The sequence below is a fragment of the Equus przewalskii genome, unplaced genomic scaffold (genome assembly GCF_037783145.1).
Source record: "Equus przewalskii isolate Varuska unplaced genomic scaffold, EquPr2 ChrUn-13, whole genome shotgun sequence".
Lineage (NCBI taxonomy): Eukaryota > Metazoa > Chordata > Mammalia > Perissodactyla > Equidae > Equus > Equus przewalskii.
Window position 1 is genome coordinate 133,058 of NW_027228750.1, and position 22,170 is coordinate 155,227.

The window sequence follows — 22,170 nt, forward strand, 5'->3', positions numbered from 1 at the left end:
ATTTTTATTTAGTCTGGTGACTTTCCTTGTCATGAAATACCTGCCAACAAGCTCAGGCCCACATACAGAGAGCAGGTATGGACCTTACTCTGGGTTTTGACCCTCCGGAGGAGAAGAAGGCATCTCTGAAGGGGCAGGACGTCTCTAGGCCTGGTTACCTCACTGTGAGTGAGACAGACTCCACATGCTGCAAAGAACATGGATGATCCAGTTGGGGGGAGTGGAGGAGACCAGCACAATCAGCCAGTTTTGTGCCTCCTTGCTTCAGGCAAGTAGCTACTTTTGACCTCTGCATCTGTTCTTTCCAGAACCCTCTCTGCATTTGACTTGTACATTACCCTCTTCTGATCCTTCACTGTTACCTGGGGGTCAGTGATCCCAGTTGTTCTTCAGCCTCCTCTTCATGGATTTCTGCAAAGAAATTGAGAAAAGTCCATTTAGACATTAGCTAGTTCCACTTCACCCGTTACAAATACAGGTGCCTCTCTGGGCCTGGAGACACTAATTATCTCTACATGAGTTCAGAAAGGTGTCATGTTTTGTCTGTAAGGAAATGGGCTGCCATGGTATTCTGATCGATCAGGCAAAGTGGCCCTGATCTGATGGATCCCAGAATGGCATGCTCTGGGTTGAATTGGGCAAGGAGTTAAAAATTGATTTTTTACCCAGATCAAGAGATGCTTCTCCAGCTTTCCTAGGGGCTCCTCCCACTCTCTCCTCCCTCCTGCCACAAGGCTGGTTCCCAAGCTCAGTGACTCTGTGTCTCATCATGCCTTTCACAGAGAACTTCCTCCTTTCTCTCGGGAGAGGAAAAGCAATTCTGTCCCACGAGTCTCACATGACTTGGACCTTCGTGGGGACTTCCACGTCTGCGTCTACTGTTCACCAGGAAAATTCTCACCTCGTTAAGTGCTAAGTATTCTAGAGTAAACCCACATCCCACTACCAGATCTATCATACCCAGGACTGAAATCAAACCCAGTGAGTGACTCTAGCATTGTGAAAGTACACTCATAGACATTCCCTATTGGAATGCTACAGCTAGCATGCAACACTTGTGTTAATCACGTTAGAGATGAAGAAACTGAAATCCAGGAAGGATACTTCCGTCCCTCACCCACTGTTAGAAAAGACAGAACTCAGGCTGGAGCCTGGGAACATCCACGCTTAGCTCAGGGCTCTTTTCAGCCTAACTAGCTGCCTCCTATCATGTCTGCCTTTCTGTGCTCTAACACTGGGTGAAGGCTTCCCCCTGTCCCAAGGGCCATGGCCCATCATGGAGGAAGCAGGCACTTGGAACACTATCACCTCCACCTTGTACATTTCTCCTCTCTGTCCTCCCACCCAGCCACTCCTCATCCTGTCATGACCCCAAGTCTGATGTGGAAACCAGGACAGATGGCAAAAACATTACAAGGGGAGAAGTGGAGGCTCTTGTGAGCCGGGGACCTTGGAGAGCTCAGTGCAATCAGGGCCAGTGGCCCCATTCCTGGGCTGAGCTTGCTGACAAGGGCCTGGGACAGCCTGCATCCCTCAGCCAATTGCTCTTGGAAGGCCTGACCCCAGAGGTTGTTAAGGTCACTTTGGCCCAGGAGGTCCTTGAGGTTCTGATTAAGCAGGACGGATAGCTCTCTTCCTTCCCATGTCTTTAGGCTTAACTGGGTCAGCTCTCATGCCTGAACTCCAATTAGAAAATCAAACTCCCTATGGTGGGTTAGAAGGGAAAACGTTTAATTGGAATTTGAGTGAAAGGTTCTTAGGACCTCCACAGAGGTTTCTGTGAGAACATCGCCCATTTGCCTTCAAAACAGAATTTTGGGACATGTTTGGCAAATGCATAAATATTTTTGAAAGTTACATCAGTGGCCAGGCAATACCAGCTCCTGAGGCATTGCCGACTCCAGCGTTTTTGTACCTTCTAGGCCACCATCTCTCAGTATTTAGCATAATACAATTTTGGGGGGGTCTAGTTACCTTCCTTGCTGTGAAATACCTGCCAACGACCTAAGATGAACTCTGCAGTAAGTGGATATGAATCTCACCCTGCCTTTTAACCAACCATCCATGAGTGGACACGTGATGTCCGTGTGTACAGGAAATCCATGAGAGTAGTTAGTTCACCTTGGTTCAGACTAACTCCACAAGTACCAGAAAGAGACTGCACAACCCCATTAAGAGGGCTATGTTGTTGTTGGTTGTGGGAATGACAGGAGTGCAATCTGCAGGTTTGGGTGACCATTGCATCACAGATGTGGTCACCTTTGCACTCCTTGTTCTTTCTAGGACCCTTTCCATAGTTTCCCTGTCCTTTACCCTCCCCTGATAGTTCATTTTGGACAGTGGTTCTCTCTCTTCTACATACTCCTCATCTTCATGATTTTCTGCAAACAAATACAGAAATGTCTAGTCAGACACTGGCCCAGCCCTGGTACATCATCACACCCATATCCTCTGCCCTGAGTCGAACAAACACTTAAATATGTCCTTTTTTTCACCAAAGATCACAGGGAACATTTTAGCAGCCTTCAATAGGTGTTGCTGAAAGAGTCAGCTTGGCCCCACAGACACCCTGATCTTTGGTGAGACAGATGGGATTATACACCAAGACGAGACTGATGGGTGGAATCCCTAGGCCCCGCGGAGGAAAGCGTGTTGGTGCTTTCGAGAGGCCAGGATCCTGGGTGGTTCATAGAGGTGGGGGTACCAGGGCGCATGCCTTGATTTCAGAGAAAACTCCAGACATGGAAAGACAGAGGTATCTTTGTCTTGTTCCTGAGCAAGGACAAGATAGCTCAGAGGTGAGAAGGACCAGGGTCCAGAGCTGAGGAACCATGGTAACAACATCTCCAAAGAGATAGGCAAGACTACCACCCTACTTGGACAGTCATTAATGCTCAGTTCAGGAACTCAATTAGGAAGAAAATTACAGGAGAGATCAGAGGGCCCATCTTTATAGAAGCAGCTCATGGAGACTCCTGTTGTGCACAAGCATCAGTGGTGGCTGGAAGCGTGTTATGATCTCTTCAATCTCCCCACTCTGGTTTACCTGGTGTTCACCACCCTGTGCTTGGCATTGGGTCCCAGGGTGACAGAGATTTGATCTGGGACTTGGAAGGGTGTACAGCTACTTGACCCACCCAATGTCTGTGCTTACAACTGAATCTTAGATTCTGATTCAAACCAGGATGGGTCTCCAAGGCCTGCCATCAAAGAGACATTTCTGTACCTGGACAGAGGTGTGAGCACAAAGAACATGGAGGCTACGTCGCAGACCATTCAGAGCTTGTCTTCTTTACAACAGAGTACTCATGGGCTCCATCCAGACAAGAGTAGATTTCATGCTCATCAGATGGGATGGTGGGACTGTCGGGAGGGTGGCAGGATTCAGACAAGTCATGGTGACTGGAAAGAGTCAAATACTGTTCATCCAAAGAATCCTGACACGCATAATTCATTTCCTCCTCCTCCTGGAGCTCCCTGCCGAGCCCAGAGGCACAAACATAACAGGATATTAAACAAGGAAAGACTGGACACCACAACTTCCCAACTGCTTCTGATTGGAAGACTAAGGGAGAGGTCACAGAAGGTAAAGAGGGCACCCCTTGAAATAGGAAGAAGATAACAGTCCTTCTATGACTGCAACTAAGTGAGGCTGCCGTGGTCAGGAGAGGGAGAGCAGCAGGTGCTCACTGCCCTGTCCAGATAACTAGTTATTCATGAAGGAGACTCAGCTCTCCTCTATGGCACAGTCATGACAGAGCACACAACGAGAACCACAGGAGTTCCTACAACTCCAAAGCATAACTTCTGTTCCACTTTTCTTACAGAGGCCCAGTGAGTAAAGGCTCCTGGGGCATTGTGGGCTCCCAGACGTCTTGTGCCTTCTAGGCCTGTTTCTCTCAATACTGTAATACCATATACACACTTTTGTCTAGCTATATGTCATGCTATGAAATCCTCAGCATTAAACAGGCCAAATGTGCAGACAGAAGTTATGCATCTTATCTTAGTTTTCCCCAAACAAGAGAGGACACGTGGTCTCCCTGAGTGCAGGAAATCTCTAAGATTGGTTAGTTTGCCTTGTGTCAAACTGATTCTAGGTTCTTAAAACTTGAGAAATTAATACCAAGTGGAAACTAACAGGACAAGTCCAAAGAAAATAGACAGCATTCTTAAAAGGGGTAATTCATCGTAGTCTGATGGGATGAAATAGGCCTACTGGTACTTTCTAATTTCCCCTGGATTTGAGATCTTCAGATGTCACCATTGCTTTCACAACCAGGATTATCAGTTACCTGGGGGCTGCTGGCTTGTCTCTTTCCTCATCCTTCCGATCTTTTTGAGTTTCTGCAAATAAATTTGGACAGGGCCAGTCATAATAAAAAGTTGATTCTTGACACATCACCAAGCTAGGGGCCTGTTTAAACACAGGGACATAAGTATTCTCAGCGTGAGAAAAGGATAGCCTGAGAATATTCCAGGAGGTCTCAGGTTGGGTCTTCTGAAAAGTGACCAGGCTTCCTTTCCTGAGTCATAGGGCAGACTGTCTCTGAATTAGCAGATCACTACAACGAAGTTCTCTTCCCTGAACCTGGGCAAAGAGTTCTACATATTCTTCCAGAGGTCATGAGGAGGTCATCTAGATGCTTTCTGGAAATGCTGCTGCAAGATTCAGCTCTTACTCCATCAGGTACCCTGCCTGCTGTTGGTTTGGATGAAGTTATACACCGAGACTAGACTGATGGATGAAACTTACTCACTCAAAAATAGGAAAGAATCTATGGTGCCACCTAGAGAACAGGATTCTTGCTATACAAAGTGGTGGAGGATCCCAGGGTTCACACCACGCATTCAGGGAAAATTCCAGACACATTCAAGAGGTGTTTATCTTTTGACACTTCAATGGCTCCCTACTGAGGATAAACCAACTTAGAGGAGACAGAGACTGCTGTTTGGAGTGGAGCGGGCATGGTAACGGGGATGACAGAGATTTGGCCTGGGACTCGGAAGAGTGTTGAACTACCTGACCCACCTGATGTGTATGCTTCAAACTGAGTCCTAGATTCTGATTCAAACCAAGTTAAGTCTCCAGGGCCAGACTGAAGAGATGACATATCTTGACCTGTACAGGGACGTGGAGAACATGAATATGGACACTACCTTGGAGACCTGTTGGAGCTTTCTTCTCTTGTTGATGGGAGTACTCAGTAGCTGCAACCAGAGCAGAGAAGTCTTCATGCTCCTAAGACAAGAAAACATTGGTGTTGGGAGGCTCGTGTGAACCAGACGGGTACTGGTGACTGGAAGAAGTCATAGGGCCTTCATCCACTGAACCCATCAGGGCTTCATTCACACTCTCTTTTTCCTGTAGCTCTGTTCTCAGGCTAGGGGAAAAAGGATATGATGAAACCAAGAAGGATTGAATGCCAGAGTCCCAGGTGGTCCTGATTGGTGGTAGAGAGAGTGGTCACAGAAAGTGAGGGACAGTCCCCTCAAAGAGAAGGTAAACAATCCTCCTATGATGAGGGCATGGTCTGGCTGCCCCTGAGGGCAGGAGAGAGGGGAGTGGGCGCTCAGTGAACTGGCCAGATAGCACTAAATGAGGAAGGAGAATCAACTCTACCTGTATGGTACAGAAACTGCACTCAGCAGACACAGAGAACCAGAACAGTGGCTCAACCGTGTGCAGAAATGGTGTTGAATTTTACACACTGCCACCCAAGGAATACACGTTCCTGACACATCGTAGTTGCCCAGAGACATTGTGCCTTCTAGACTTCTTTCTATCAATATTGTGAAGGACAGGATTTTTTTGGTCTGATTACATTTCTTGCTATGAAATGCACGCCAACAAGCTAAATCCCACCATGCAGAAAGCAGATATCCATCTCATCTTAGGTTTAGCCACAGAGGAGAGAACAGATGGATTCTGAGACTACAACAAATTCCCCGAGACTGGTTCATTTCCCTTACGTAAGAATGACAAGTATCACAAAAGCAAATGACAACCTTTTTAGAAGGCTATTTCCTGATCGGTTAAGTGAACGGAATAATTCAACCAGCAGTTCCTGTCACTTTTGCCTTAGAAATCTGTGGCTAGTGTTGACCTCTTGGTCTTTATTTGGGAACCATCCTCATATTTTACCCATCCTCTTCCAGGCCCTGATCATTCCTTGTTACCTGGGGTCCACTGATGCTTTTTCTTCTTTGTTCTCTTCCTCTGCATGATTTTCTGCAGACAAATTCAGAAATTCCAAATTCAGAAATGTCCAGCAGGCACTAAGGAGTTCCATGCCACTCATTGTAAACACAATGGCCTGTCTGGTCATGAAGACATAAATACCCAAGTGCAATTTCAGGATACACTGAGAGAATCATACTGAAAGGTCTCTTATTTGTATTAAACGAATGCCCTTTCTTGTTCTTATGATCCATCAGACAGTTTCCCTGATGGCATGCTGTACGTGAAACTGGAAAAAATGTTAGAAACGTCTTTTGTTCCCAAGATCAACATGTACTTGACCAGATTCCCTCTGGACTTCTACAACTATATTGTTTGTCTTGACATAAAGCTGGCTCTCAAACACAGTGGGAACTTTCTCTAAGCAGACCATAAGCAATCCTCTCAGTCTCCCCTCAAGATGTCTAAGGAGACTTCCAGTTTCTGGTCCAACATGTAAGGATCTTGGAAGTGACCACTCCTGTCCTCACAACAAGAAAATAGCTGAACAAACTGAAAATCAACCACTCTTCTTAGATCCATCAGGGAATGAAGGTCAGAGAGCAAACCACTGCCCCCCAAACTGGAGATACAGACAGGCTAGGCAAACACAGAGAATTACAACTTATTGAAGCAGAAACCTAGGCAGGAGCCAGGACCAGAGTAGGAAAACTTAGCATGTATTGACTAATTGCTGGAGACTCAGGGTGGAGAAATTTGAGTTAAAAGCATCAGGGGGCCCAGTCATGGGATAAACCCAAGAGTTCTGGAGAGTTTTATGTCCAGGAGCCCTATCAGTTTCTCTCAGTGAAGACAAGAGAAAAATTTCCTTACACTTCTGGCAGCATGAGAGGAAAGTACCTATTGGGAGCTACATCCAGAGCATTTTGTTTTTCTTGACAAAGCCTGCTCTCAAAGAAACTATTTGACCAGAGCCTAACCAACTGGGATTTTACCACATCCCAACTGACCTTGGGGAAAGGAAATACCCAATTCCAGCCCCTTTAGCCTTCCTTTTCCATGGAAGAGAGCAGAAAGGTGAACCCGGAGAAGCTCCTGTGAATGCCACAGCCCAGGGACACAGGCTGACTCAAAGACTGAGACCTGATCATAGGACTATGGAATTTTTCCACACATACACACACCTTACCAGCACATCCATAGGGATCCTGTATGATAACAGGAGAATATAACTGAAAGGATACAACTGAAAGAACTGCAAGTTCTCAGGCCTCATTTAAGCAGAAATCTCCAGGGACACTCAAGACAGAGGAGGACACAAAAGCTAGAATTCTAGAGGAGATTTAAGCCTCTGACGTCCACAGCTACAATAAACAGGAAACCCAGCCTAACCCCTAGCCAGATAAAGACAAAACTTCACACTAAGGCCTACTTACCTCAAATCCTTTACCCAGTATATCATGTTTGGCTTTAACAAAACATTAAAAGACATATTTGAGACAAAAAAACACAGTTTGAAGAAAGAAAATAAGCATTAGAACCAGGCTCCAAAATGTCAGACATGGTGGAATTACTAGACCAGGAATTTAAAACAACAGTGATTAATATGCTAACGACTCCAAAGGGAAAGGGAGACAGCATGCAAGAACATATGGGTAAGGTAAGTAGAAAGATGGGAACTCTAAGAAAGAATCCAAAGGAGATGGTAGAAATGAAAAACACTGGGACAGAAATGAAGAGTGCCTTAGAGGTTCAGCAATACACTGGACACGGCTGAGGAAAGAACCTGCGAGCTTGGAGAAATATCAATAGAAATTTCTAAAACTGAAATGTAAAGAGGAAAAAGAATGACAAGGAAGAGATTATCCAAGAACTTGGAACAATCACAAGATGTGTAAATATGTGTAATGTGACTATCAGAAGGAGCACAGAAGTATTTGAAGCAATAATGACTGAGAATTTCCTAAAAATTTTTTTAGTTTTTGCCGCTCAAAGGTTTTTTTTTAAAATATTGGCAGCTGAGCTAACAACTGTTGCCCATCTTCTTTTTTTCTTCTGCCTTTTCTCCCCAAATGCCCCCAGCACATAGTTGTACATTCTAGTGTGGGTTCCTTTGGTCGTGGCATGTGGGATGCCACCTTATTATGGTTTAATGAGAAGTGCCATGTACGCATCCAGGATCTGAATCAGTCAAACCCTGCACTGCCGAGTGGAGCGTGTGAACTTAACAACTCGGCCGTGGGGCCAGCATCCCCTAAAATGAATTAGAGACATTGAACCACAGATCCAGGAAGCTCAGAGAATACCAACCAGGGAAATACCAAAATGCATACACTTAGGAAAGAATCTCATATTCAAAATGCAGAAAATCAAAGACAAAAGAAAAGTTAAATGAAGCCAGAGGGAAAAAATATCTTACCCAGAGAAGAGTAAGGATAAGAGGTATATCAGACTTCTCTGAGACCATGCAAGCAAGAAGAGAAGGGAGTATAAGAAAAAAGCCCCACCCACCTCGAATTCTGTATCCAGTAAATTATCCTTCATAAGCAAGAGAAAAAGACAACATTCCTACACAAATAAGAATAGAAGGAATTTGTCACCAGTAGGCCTGCCGTGCAAGAAATGTTGAAAGAAATTCCTCAGAACAAAGGAAAATGATATAAGTCAGAAACTGGGATCTACACAAAGAAAGGAAGAGCATTTTGAAGCGATGAATTCAAATGCAATAATTTATTTGTCTTTTTCTTGATTGATCTAACTGATAACAGTTCAAAACCATAGTAGCAATAATGGATTTGGATAAGCAGCTTATGGATAAGTGAAATGAATGACAGTAATGCTCTAACGGATGGGTGGAATGAATTGGGAATACTGTGTTATTAGGCACTTGTGCTAGGCATGAAAAAGTATACTGTTCTTTGAAAGAGCACTTGGATGATTTTTAAATGTACATTGCAAACTCCAGGGCAACCACTGAAAAAGATGAAAGAAAAAATAAAAGTACAGTTGATATGCCAAGAGAGGAGAAAAAAATGGAATCACCTAAAATTCTTTTTTACAACCAGAGAAGACAGAAAAAGAGTGGAAGACAAAAAAGAGAAACCAAGAAAAAGAACAATGAATATAAAACAGTAACTAATATGGTAGACATTAATCCAAGTATATCAACAAAAACCTTCTAAGTCAGTGGTCTAAATGCACCAAGTAAAAGATAGACTGTCAGAGTGGAAGAAGAAAAAAGACTTAATTAGAAGTTGTGTATAAGAAATCCACTTTAAATAAAAAGACACAGATATAATAAGAGAAACAGGATGGAGAAAGATATACCACGCTATCACTGATCAAAACAAAGCTGCGGTAGCTCAAACAATTTCAGACAAAGTAGACTTCAGACGAATGAAAATGATCAGGGATACAGAGGGGTATTATGTAACAAAACGGGGTCCATTCTCCAAAGACATAACAGTTTTTAAGGTGCACCTAGGAGAAGAGCAAGAAAATAACTGAGGCAAAAACAGAGACCTGCAAGGAGAAGTAGATGAATCCAGTATTACAGTTGGAGATTTCAACACCCCTCTGTCAGAAACAGAGAGATCCAGCAGGCAGAAAATCAGGAATGATATAGTTGAAACACACAGCACCATCAATCAAATTGATAGAATTGACACTTCTACAATTCTTCATCAAACCAGGGAAGAAAACAGATTCTTCTCAAGCTCACATGGAACATTCTCTAGGGCAGGCACTATGCTGAGAAGAAATGAGAAAAAAGACAGAAGATACAGATTACTCATATGAAAAATGAAAGAGGGACTGGCACTACTGATCCCATGGACATCAAATGGATAATCAAGGAATGTTAGGAACCAATCTGTGCCCTGAATTTTGAAATGGATCCATTACTTGAAACACACAATCTACCAAAATTCCCGCAAGGAGAAACAGATCATCTGAATAGGCTTATATCTACTACAGAAATTGAAACAACAAAAGAATCTTCCAAAACAGAAAGCACCAGGCCCAGATAAATTCACTGGTGAATTCTATCAAATATTTAAGGAAGAAATTAGGCCAGTTCTCTACAATCTCTTCCGGAAAATAGAAACAGAGGGAATACATCCTAACACATTCTATGAAGTCAGCATTCTCCTAATACAAAAACCAGACGAAGATGTTACGAAAAGGAAAACTACAGGCCAATCAGTCTCACAAACGTAGGTGCCAAAATCATCAACAAGATTTGACAAATTGGATCCAAGAAAGTATAAAAAGAATTATACACCACAACCAAGTGAGATTGATTCCAGCTATGAAAAGGGGGTTCAACACTCAGAACTCAATTAATGTGATTCACTGTCCATCAGGAAAGAAACATCTAGTTGGACCACTGTGGCCTGTACCCAGTGCATTTCTCCTCTCTGTTCCCACCCCGCCAGTGCTGGTCCCGTGATGGCCCCAAATGGGACATGGGAACCAGAGCGACAGGTTAAAAAGAAAAAAAATCCTTGTGAGTGGAATCTCTTGGAGCAGCTCAGTGCAAACAGGGCACACGACTGCCTTACCTGGGCTGAGCTTTCGGGCAAGGCGCTCTGCCAGCCTGCATCCCTCAGCCAGTCGCTCTTGAAAGCCCTGACCCTGGAAGTTGGTAGGGTCACCGTGGGTGAGAAGGTTCCTGAGGTGCTGCTTGAGGAGCACAGAGAGCTCTATGCCTTTCTCTATGGTTTGCCGTAACTGGGCCAGCTCTTGAGCCTGATCTTGGATTAGGACATCATATTTCCTAGGGTGGCACAGAAGAGACCATTTAAACATGCAAAGAGTCGAACCATAGATTATAAGATTTTAAATGGAGATTTCTGTGAAAACATCCCCAGGGAGCTATTGTAGCAGAATTCTGGCACATGTATGGCAACCTGCTGGTGCCAGCCCTGATATCAGTTCCCCTACATTAAACCCAGCATATGTGGGGCTAAAACCAAAGCACTCTTTCCCTGCTTACTCCCTGGATCCAGAATATACCATCCACCATGGAGACAAACAGCCAAGCTCACCCACCTGGGTTCCCTATCATCTCCTCCTCCTCCCTGCAAACAGTGTCCCCAGACCGAATGCAGGCTGGTGGGAAAGTTCCGACCAGCAAGGCCAGTGAATCCCCCCACCATCTACAAGCAGCCACAATCCTCACAAAACTTTAAAAACCCCTCTCCTCCCCTCTTTCAGTGAGACGAGATGAAATGAGACAAATGTGAGGGCTCGCTCTCATCTCCTGGCTCATGTCACCCGAAATAAAAACCCTTTCCTTGCCATAAGCCTGGTGTTCCAGTTTTAATTGGGCCCCTCTTGTGTGGCGGGTAAAGAACCTATGTTTGTAGGTGGTAACAATCTGATGAGCCAACGGGAAGCTCTTGTCCATGGGTCCATGGCCCCAGGCCAACTGGGATTTCCTGGGAAGCAGTCCAGCAGCCACCTAGGTCATTTGCCCTAGGGACTGCCCCCAGCACTTTTCATCTGCCTTGGAGCCACTGACCCTAGGCCCATTTTCTTATGGCAAGGAAACAGGTTCTAGATTGGTTTGTTTGCTTCTTCTTCCTTCTGGGAAGTCGATGGACTCTGAAATAGAGTAAGTTGCCTCGGAGATGCCCGTGAACTTCCTTCCCCTCTTTTGGGGTCCCCTCCATTCATGGAAGGGCTATCTGGGGTCCTTTCCATTCACGGAGGGGCCGTCTGGGCGCGCATTTGGAGTGGGAACAGTTGTAGGACTTTCTGCCCTCCATCTGGGAACTGGTTCACTGGTGTCTGGTTTTTCTGTGTCTGGATCTCTGTGTATCGGAATGGGAAACATGCTGTCTGTCACCAAGCAGAGCTCATTGGGGTTAATTCTGAGTAGATGGTCTAATTATAGTTATAAGCCAACGTCTGAAACAGGTGATTTTCTTTTGTGACACTGCTTGACCACAATATTCTTTAAACTCTGGAGAGAAAATGGCCAAACAATGGATCCTTATGTTAGAAAACTTTTAGAGAGCTGTCTTCATAAAGCGCTGTTGTATTGGTACCTATGAAAAGACCAAATTAAAAGGAAAATACAATGACTAATCTCAGAAACGTAATCAAACTTGGGGTCTCAGCTTCTTCTTGTGGTCTCACAGATGCAAATGGAAACATCAAGTTAACAAAGAGAAGTGAAGAAGGGAAGAGTGACAGAACTCACTCCAACAGGATGGCAATCTTTAGTCATTAAAAAGAAAGAGTAGGGTGAATAGAAGAGACACAAAATAAAGTCAAAAGGAAGCTTCTACTAAAACACTGCCTAAGGTTGGATGGGCTAAAGGGACCCCCTATTGGCCCCCCAACATTAAAGAATACCAGACAAACCTGTTCTATTTACCCCAGTTTGAAAAAATTTTTAAAAGTCAGTAGGCAGAAATCACAGCGAGAAACCTATCAACACTTGTTTGGGGCAACAATTAGGCTGCTCAGGTTGGTACAAGTATAAAGATTAAAGTGTTTACCCTAATATTATATGAGGAGGTTATGTCAACTTTGCCTGGATGTTTTTTGGGAATAAATATTATGCCTAGCTGAGAATGCATTCCCTACATAATATTGTAATGCCAAAACTTGTGAATGGAATTCTAATATAAGTTGTAATTAGGGGTACAACAGTTGAAAAAATTAAGATAAAGGTTTGTAAAAGTTGGTGTATGTAAATAGACCTTCTGTAAAACTATTACATCTGTTTTGCTGGATTGTATTATAGATTCTGTTGTGGGAATAAACATTATGTGTCGCTGGGGAACGTGTCCCTTGCCTGATATTGCAAGAGCTTATAAACCCACCCTTCAGGCTCTGTGAATTGAAGATGTAGAGGAGATCTCACTTTACAATGGCCAAAATGAGGCAGTTTCAGTTTACTCAAACAGATACATGCAATCGGAACAAGCCAGCTACAACAGGAAGCCTATTTTAATCTTTTGATGCTTCTAAAGATAATAAGAAATATTTTACTGCCTCTTTAAGAGAAAAATAATCAAATAATTAAACATGCCAGGGCAGAAGCCAAGCCTGCTGCTTCTTTCTCTTCTCTCACTGAGATTTGCCACTTCAACTCCCCCAAAATGCCTGATCTGAAACTAAACAACTGAAAATAGGGAAACTTTTGAGATAATTTGGAATTATAATGGCCACTCTGGGGAACCGCTGTTTCAGATGAGTCCACCTGAGGGGTCACCCTTCAAAGAGAGGATTCAAACTCTCTTATAACGGAACACAGTCTTTAATTAACATACAGAACCATCTAAAAGACAAAGCTATTTAACGGGATGTAAAATGAACTTTGGTAAATAAAAGCCTGTTTAAGTTTGCTGGTTTGATTTAAAATAGACATGTTCTCAGAGTTATCAGCAGCGGATATAATGCAGACATTCGGCCTGGGTTTACTCATCAAATGAGCTCATGCTCTCTCTGTTACAAAATTTGTCAACAAGAGTAATAACTTAGAATAACAGCTCATTTTGTTCAATGTCTCGTGAGGTTTTCGTAGACGATGTAAATATAATTGTTGAGAACAGGTAAACCAAATAGATGTAAAAGGATAAAGTTTTATCAGAATAAATTTCCTATATTGTTTTTGTCGGGTCCTTAGTCACAGACACTAGGGTTTTTCTTACAAATATTTCATTCTCTGCATTCACCTAAAATTCTTTAACTGTCACTGTGGTTAAAGGGATAAGTAAACATCGTTTCATAGGGACCTATGATATTATATGGGTAAATGTCATTGATATAAATGTTTTAAAAATTGTGTAAAGTTACTATAATTCTGACCTGTCCTGATTGTCAGCCATAATTCTGGTTGTTGTCTCGGAATGTTATGTGTCACCAAAAATAGCCAAGTTTCTTTGTCAATTGCCATTATTAAGTCTTTTATTATTTACAGACAGTTTTTATTTTACTCTGGTGTTTTTACAAATATCTTTCATCTTTAAAGAAATTCACGGAAAGGATTCTGGGGCTTACTCTAGAATACAGGTTTCTGGGAAAGTTTCAGATAATAAAACTAAACTGGGTAAAACATTGCAGAACTCTAATGGGATAACTGATGGCCTCATGAAACTGCCATCCGAAAATCAAGAATTGGTTACCTAAAACTAAGTAAACTGATAGGGATAATTATAATTTTATGACTTTTTGTTTAAAATCTTGCTAATTTTTAAATATGGTTTGCATTTTGTTTTCTCAGTTTCAAGGACATCTTTTCGTCTTTTGTCTTATGCTAATTAAAACTTATAGCAATTTGATGAGATTATACATTTGCAAGCAAAACTAAAATGTTTGTCTTTTTCTCCCTATCTGATCCCTCCAGAATTTAAAAACTCCTGATGACTAAGTGTTCTTCTTTTCATGGCTTTATAGTTATTTGCATAATTTCAATAAGAACCTGTTCTTCTTATAACAGGACACAATTAGAAACACTGGTTATAATTGCAAGGCTTTGACTGGAACCTCATATTTGAGAAAACATAGGGGCTCAGATATGACCAGCTTTTGAGAAACAAAGATTGAGTTTACGGAATAAAGACACTTGGAAATATTGGCCTGGTCCCTTGCTTATGGGTTCCCAGAAACCTGGGAAGGTCAAGTAAAGAATGTCACTCCCACTGGCAGGTACAAGGAACCTCAATATTTTGGGGACCTGTGAAGAGAGGAATTCACCCAAATCTGTAGGTATTGGCACATGGAATCTGATGACAAGTGCTTGGTCTGGCTTTCTTAGCCTTGAGAAGCCTTTAAAATTCAATCTGAGATTCCTTATAAGAACTTCCAGCCAAACAGATTTAAAAGAGCCGATAGGATCAATTGCTATTCTTGCTGTACTTATGTAAATAATTGGGCCAAATTTATTAAAACTAAACTTATTTTACAGTCCAGTTATTCTTCATTTGGCTATGCTTGGTAAAATGGAGGGTAATTTTAGAGAGAAAAATTATGTTTCAATACAGACTAAAATACACATTCATGAATATTAGATTCTGGCTCCATTAATTATCTTTGAAATTGTTGTTTTGCATCTGTAATCTGGACTGGATCCTGAATTCATCTACTCTCCTCAAATATCTGAAATAACAAATCTCCAAAATAATGTTTTCCATCATTTCCATTTGCAATCATTGAAAACTAAACCTGCCGTTTTCCTGAAGCCTTTAAAAGTGAACCTGGAGGAGTTCATGTAAACTTAGGAGAGATTCATGCCTGCTGCTGTGTGAGCCACTCAGAAAGGTACCTGAGTGCCCGAGGACACCATCAGAGACATTTCAAGCCACAAAAAATGGTTTGACTGTGGGGCCAGCCAGATGGCACAGTGGTTAAGTTCACACGTTACACTTCAGTGGCCTGGGGTTCGCTGGTTCAGATCCTGGGTGTGCACCTTTGTACCACTTGTCAGGCCATGCTGTGGCAGGTGTCCCACATATAAAGTAGAGGAAGATGGGCAGAGATGGTAGCTCAGGGACAGTCTTCCTCAGCAAAAAGAGGAGGATTGGCGGTGGATGATAGCTCAGGGCTAATCTTACTCAAAACAAGAAAATGCTTTGATTATGACTTCCAAGAATCTTAATTGATTTCCACCTGGGCTCATGAACTAATTAATAATTTGCTCCAACCGTTAACATTCTTTCTTTTCTTTCTGTTTCTCTGGAAATGCTTCTTATTAAATACCTGGTTACTTACTTACATAATACAGGCCTAACTTTAGGAGCCCACCTGCATCGCCACCTTATTAAACGATTGGTTCAATGAGATGGGACAACCTATGCCCTGATTTAGCAGGAAGTAGATAGATCAGTCATCACCCCCAAATCCCTCAAGATTGAGAAATAAACATACAATAGGGGAGAATTGATGCCAGCCCTGATCTCAGTTCCCCTGCATTAAACCCAACATATGTGAGGTTAAAACCAAAGCACTCTTTCCCTGCTTACTTTCTGACTCCAGAATACACTATCTGCCATGGAGAAAAGTGGCCAAGGTCCCACACCTGGGTGCCTTATCATCTCCTCCTCCTCCCTGTAAACAGCATCCCAAGGCCGAATGCAGGCTGGTGGGAAAGCTCCGACCAGTAAGGCCACCGACTTCCTCTGCCATCTACAAGCAATCACATTTCTCACAAACTTTTAAAAGCGCTCACCACCCCTCTTTCAGGGACATGAGATGAAATGAGACAAATGTGAGGGCTCACTCTCGTCTCCTGGCTTATGTTACCCAAAATAGAAGCCCTCTCCTTGCCATAAGCCTGGTGTCCCAGTTTCCATTTGGCTCCTCTTGTGTGGCAGTTAAAGAACCTGTGTTTGTAGGTGGTAACACTGCCTGTGGCAAAGAGAAACAAGAAGGTAAAACAAAGGGTTCCTGTGTATCCGAGAGTGCTCCTGTAGGATCCCTTGATATTCCTTTTTCGTTTTCCTCTTTCAGCAAACCAAATGTCTCCCTAAAGCTGCTTCATAAAGATGTCCATTCACTTCCTTACTGAATGGCCATGTCCACTCCATGGAAAAATACACATAGTGCCTGAGGTTTTGAATGGACACAAATCCAGGCACAGAAATGTAGACAGGCAGAGCTGGTGCTAATTGGAAAGAACACGAGATGGTCAGTGCCAAGAAAACAGCATTTAAGAAACATTTGGGGGAGTATAAGTGACATACAATATCGTCTTAGCTTCAGGTGTACATCATAGTGATTTGGTCTTTATATACATGATGAAATGATCACCACGATAAGTCTAGCTACCATCTGTCACCATGCAAAGTTGTTCCAATATTGTGGACTACTGTCCCTATGCTCTACATTCCAACCCCATGACTTACTTATTTTATAACTGGAAGGTTGTACCTGTTAATCCCCTTCACCCATTTCACCCACCCCAACCCCTCCTCCCTCTGCTAATCACCAGTTTTTTTCCTGTGTCTATGAGTCTGTTTGTTTTGCTTGGTTTGTTTTTTAGATTCCGTATAGAGGTGGAGAAAAAGAAACCCTCCTAGACTGTTGTTGGGAATGGAAATTGGTGCAGCCACTGTGGAAAACAGTGTGGAGGTTTCTCAAAAACTTTAGAAAGACAGCTTTTTTTCAGAGAAAGTCTGACAAACTGTAGTCAGTCAGGAAGTGATTGTGATTAAAGGTAAATGGGGCAGTGATTGCACAACATCCTGAATGTCCTAAATGCCACTGAATGTTTCACTCGAATTTAGTCAACTTTAGGTTATGTGAATTTCACCTCAATACATTTTATTTTAAAAAAAAGAGTCAAGGAAACTTTGAGTAATTGGAGTCCATAATTTACCAGTTATTGTTCTCTAATCGTGTTATGCAAATTCCTACGCATGTGGCTGCCATGAAAATTTGGGCCATTCTCCTGGCCCAGAGTTGTTCCTTGCCCCCTTCAGACATTCCTACAACTTCCCACCAGACGCCCAGCACAGAGCCCCCCTCACTTGAGCTTCTCCACTAACGTTGACTTCTCTGTCGGTTTCCCCTCCTGGAACTGCAGCTTCTCCCCCAGCACCGATTCAATGATGTCTTTGCATGCTCCACACTCTGAGGAAAGACAGAGAGGCCGGCCTCAGTGGAAACTGGCCATGCTGCTGTGGTCACTGCCTGCAAGGGAGGAGGCAGGCTCCATCTTCTTCTCTCAGAGGGAGATACAACCCCAGCACCAGGCTTCCACTGAGATTTCCACATCCTATTGCTCAGCCTCCCAAATACACGGCATTTGGTCACTCCTCATTTCAGAGTTGAGCACAAAGAAGCTCCCTGGCAGAGAAGGTGACCAGACAAGATTAGCTGGTGTTTGGCAAGGTCAGAATTCACATGTCCTGAGACTGACCTCAAGTCCTGGGCCACTTTACCAAGACTTGCAGCCTCTTGAGTAAAACACTAAGCAGCAGCATGAAGTAGCGATCCCTGTGTGCTGGGGAAGGCCCCTGGGCCTACTGATGGTTGGGTCCTCTGAGCTCAGAATTTCAAGGACAAGTACCTTCACGATGAAATATAAATGTATATGAATGCAAATCTGAAAAATACAAGTCATGACCATCAATCCCTGAAGGAAATAGGCACAGGCTGTAAAAGAAGTTGTTTTCTATTCAAAGCAGTACAAGAAAGAACTAATAAATAGTGTTTCCTGTGTGTAAAGAACTGTTTTAGTAACTTTACAGAAATAATTCATGTAATTCATTGCAACCACTCAAAGAAGTAGGCACTATGACAGCGCCATACTAATGGAGGAGGAAACTGTGAGGCTCAGCAAAAACCACAGCTTGGATCTGAGTCCAGGAAGATTGGCTCAGTCTTCACCAATGCACTGTGTTACCTCGCCACAAGATCTTGGGTGACATCTTTCTTCTTCATCATCTTCAAAATTTGTTTCCTACAGTTATGTTACGCCTATAAAAAAAAGCTGTAAGAAAAACTTAGTCCTTCTCAAAACTTCATCTCTTCACTTTCTTAAACAGCAGGTTTCAATGTTTGCTTTTCTCTGCATCAGTCATTTTAAATTAACCACTCCCACGATGGTTTATTAGAAAATAACACCCATTCAGACTCAGAGTTGTCAAGATTCCTTCTAATCACTCTGTTTTGCACGAGCCCCTGTTCTCACGATCTCTTTCGTCACCACAGACTCGTCTTACTGAACGGTGATTGAGCTTCCAATTGCGAGGCTAACTGTGGGAGGGAAGGGCCTGCCCCAGACAATGGCTTGAGTTTTTATTGGGGCTGGTGGCCACCCCCACTTACCGTCATTCTCACTTTGGCCATGTCTCACAGCCCAGACCCTCAAGGTCACCCAGACCTGCTGGCAGTCCTGTATCACCAAAGGTTCACCAGCTCAAAGAGACACAGAAGAGGGGGTACGGATTCTCTCATTTCCCCAGAAACACCCTCTACCTCACTGCAAGAAGCAAAGTGGCTTCCTTGGACTCAGAAAGAAAAACCTGTGCTCAGGAAGCATTGCTTCCCGCTCAGCAGGGTTGTCCCTGTATTGATGGCATCACTCATGGATACCACAGTGTCAGTGAGGAGCACACTCATCTTCAGGCTCCTGTAAAGCAGGAACATCACCTGCTTCCCCCAGTGTGTACCATCACCCCATCTCCCCAGTGTAAGGAGCACAGAGCTTTGCCAGTGGGACCTCAGTGAAGCCTGAACTGATGGAGCTCATTAGTCCCGGACACTTAGGCCAAGAGTGATGCTGATCTGATTCCGTACAGAGAGGATGCTGGCAGAAACAGGTTAGCCTGTTACACAGAGAAACAGGCAGTTCTGTGCCTGCACCAGGAATCAGTCACTGGGATTTTAATGCTAATCCCACCTATACCTCACTGCCAATCTGGAAAAATCCCTCAACTCTTTGGGCCTCGGTTTGTCCATGCTCAAAAAACTGAGGGTAAAATACCCACTTGTACCTTTCCTGGATTGTGGTCAGAATGAAGTTTATTTTGCCTAGGGGAACAGAAGAAAAGGTCTGGAGAGTTTTTAGTTTCTTAGGGGGAACACAGTGGTCACTCATCACTCTGGTGACCTGCAGGACTTACTGTATTTCTGAAGCTGGTTGGCCAGCATGTAGGCTGTGGACTCAGAGACAAGGAACTTCTCTTTGAGGTCTCGAAAGTCCTGTTTCCTTTGTTACATCTGGGACTGAAGCTCCTGGTTGATTTCCAGGAGGGTCATTTTGACCCCTGGATCACACACAGGGCCAAGAGAAACTGCCATGGTGACGTGGGGCAGAAGAGGTAGGGCAGGGACTGGGGAGAAGAGACCCAGAGACAGAATGGGTTAAAAACAAGTGAAAGCGAATAGGTTTAATGAGGACTGAGGTGTGAGGATCCAGGAATTCTTAACTTACTGTTGGGAACAACGTGATCAACACCCCACAACACTAGCAAGTCTGTAACCCCCAAAACAAGATTCAAGAAGCCAGAGCTCAGAGCCAAAGGCACTGCCTGTAGCTCACACTCCAACATGAGTGACGGAGGGAGGAACCAGAGTGCCAGGTAACCATCTGGAGTTTCAATAGCAGAATTGGAAGGTGGGGGCTGTCATGGAATCTTACGAGCCCCTGCCTTCCAGTTGCCTAGGCCATGCTGATACACAAGGCCACCTGGTCTCTTCTGAAGGTCACCACTGATGGGGACCACCCCTCAGCAGCCACTCTGAAGAGGTGTCTACCCTTGTGCTGATAGTACCAACCTATCTCTTTCCAAGACATATCTAAGCATAACAGTTTCTCAGTGTTCGTTCTTGTATGTTTAGAAAAACATCAAGGCAGAAATAGTTTCCCAACAAGTTTTATTTTCTTGAGGGCTGTCATGAAGTCATGCAACCTTCTCCTTAAATTAAAGCAGAGCTTAAGGTTTTTCCACAAGGGAAAGAGGTCAAATTTTTAGACTATCATGATGATGTTCTTCTACCGTTTTTTCTATATCCATTAAAAAATGTAGGACAACAGCAGAGTACCATATAAAAGAATGAACTCATTTAAAAAAATGTGCTCTGTCCTGAAACTCTAAATATTCTGTTTGCTGTATCCTTGTGTCACGTTGGCTTCTTTTCCATCACTGGGGCAGCAAGTCAAGTTTAACATCCCTACCTCCCAAACTCCTCCTCCATTTCTTGGTTGCTTTTTGGATGTTGTTCATCAAAATGTTGTTCACCATGTTTGAAGAGGATGCCTTTAATGTCGCTAAACAACATACGTCATATTTCTTACTCATGGATTTCATTCTAGTCCCACAAGAGCTCTTTCTGAGCTGTCAAAATGATTAAAATAGTTTAGGTATACATCCCGGAATACATGTCGTGCTCATTTCTTTTGGAAAGATTTGTAAACATGAAGATACTTTTCTATGTTCCTTCAATTCATCTACATATTGCACAGACACAGATCCAGGGCAGTTTTTATGGAACATCGCTAGATAGATCACTTTAAGTTGTCCTCATGCCACTGACCTGTAGTTGTATTCCACTAAGAGAACACGGTCAGTTCAAGGTCAAGGGTCAGGGATGGTTGATGATCCACAGTGTACATGTGCAATGGGGTTCAGTGACAATGATGCTGAGGTTTCAAAGAGAAGGAGAGCAAGGCAGGAAAAACGATGCCCTGAACCCTCTCTTCACTTTCTCTGCATCTGGTCTCAACTGGGTCTTGTGAGCCTGAGACTTGGCAGACTCGTTGTCGCATCGGCCTCTTCAGGTTAGCTGCTGGACTTGCCTGAGTTAAGGCTGCAACTGGTGTGACCATGTGTGGCCCAGCATTCATGTCAAAGTGAAGGATGGAGGCCTGGATCAACCACTTGTGGAAGCTTATCTGCTCCCCATCCCATGCCATCCTCCAACTATGCTGTGGAATGATATTGATGAGTGAGATCTGTCAAAGGCTTTAAAGAAACCTATTTTCTAGTGTTTATGGGACCCAACCTTCGCTTGGAGAAAGAAAAAATTGTCAAATTCCTTCACTTTAAAAGTGACGAAACTGAAGGCTCGCAAAAGTTACATGACATACTTGAGGTCACAGGGAGGAGCGTTTTGCAGTGCTAATTATAGTAATCATAATAACAGTCATAGTGCATTGAGTAACATTGTGCAGGGAATTTTTCTAAGAAGCTCTGTACACATAGAATGGCACTTTATTTTCATTATAATCATTTCAGGTAATATTATTGTCCATAAGCAAAAAGTAAAAAACTTGAAGAAGAGGGGCATTGAGTAATTTACTTGGCCAAATTAAAAATAGAAAAAAATACGAAAAACAGTTCTTATTTATATGAGCAAATAAGTGATTGCTTTGCGTTTTGGAACAGTAGTAGAAACTTATTTGTCTTTGTCCTGCGTTTGTCAATTTACTGTGCTCTTTCTCTTTCTCTGTGACTGGCTTTACTTCTAGAGCACTCCCTTGTTCTAGTAACCCAGCTCCATGCACGTCCAATAGCAGAAGTGACGGC

General features: G+C 43.2%; 1 long non-coding RNA gene across 1 annotated transcript in view; it reads left to right on the forward strand.

Annotated features, from left to right (window-relative positions):
* The window catches only part of LOC103543933 (uncharacterized), a 107,871-nt gene that overhangs the window by 83,459 nt on the left and 2,242 nt on the right, over positions 1-22,170 (forward strand). The window contains exon 3 of the long non-coding RNA XR_011536845.1: positions 3,474-3,586. This is a non-coding gene — a long non-coding RNA (uncharacterized lncRNA). The remainder of the gene's footprint in view (positions 1-3,473; positions 3,587-22,170) is intronic.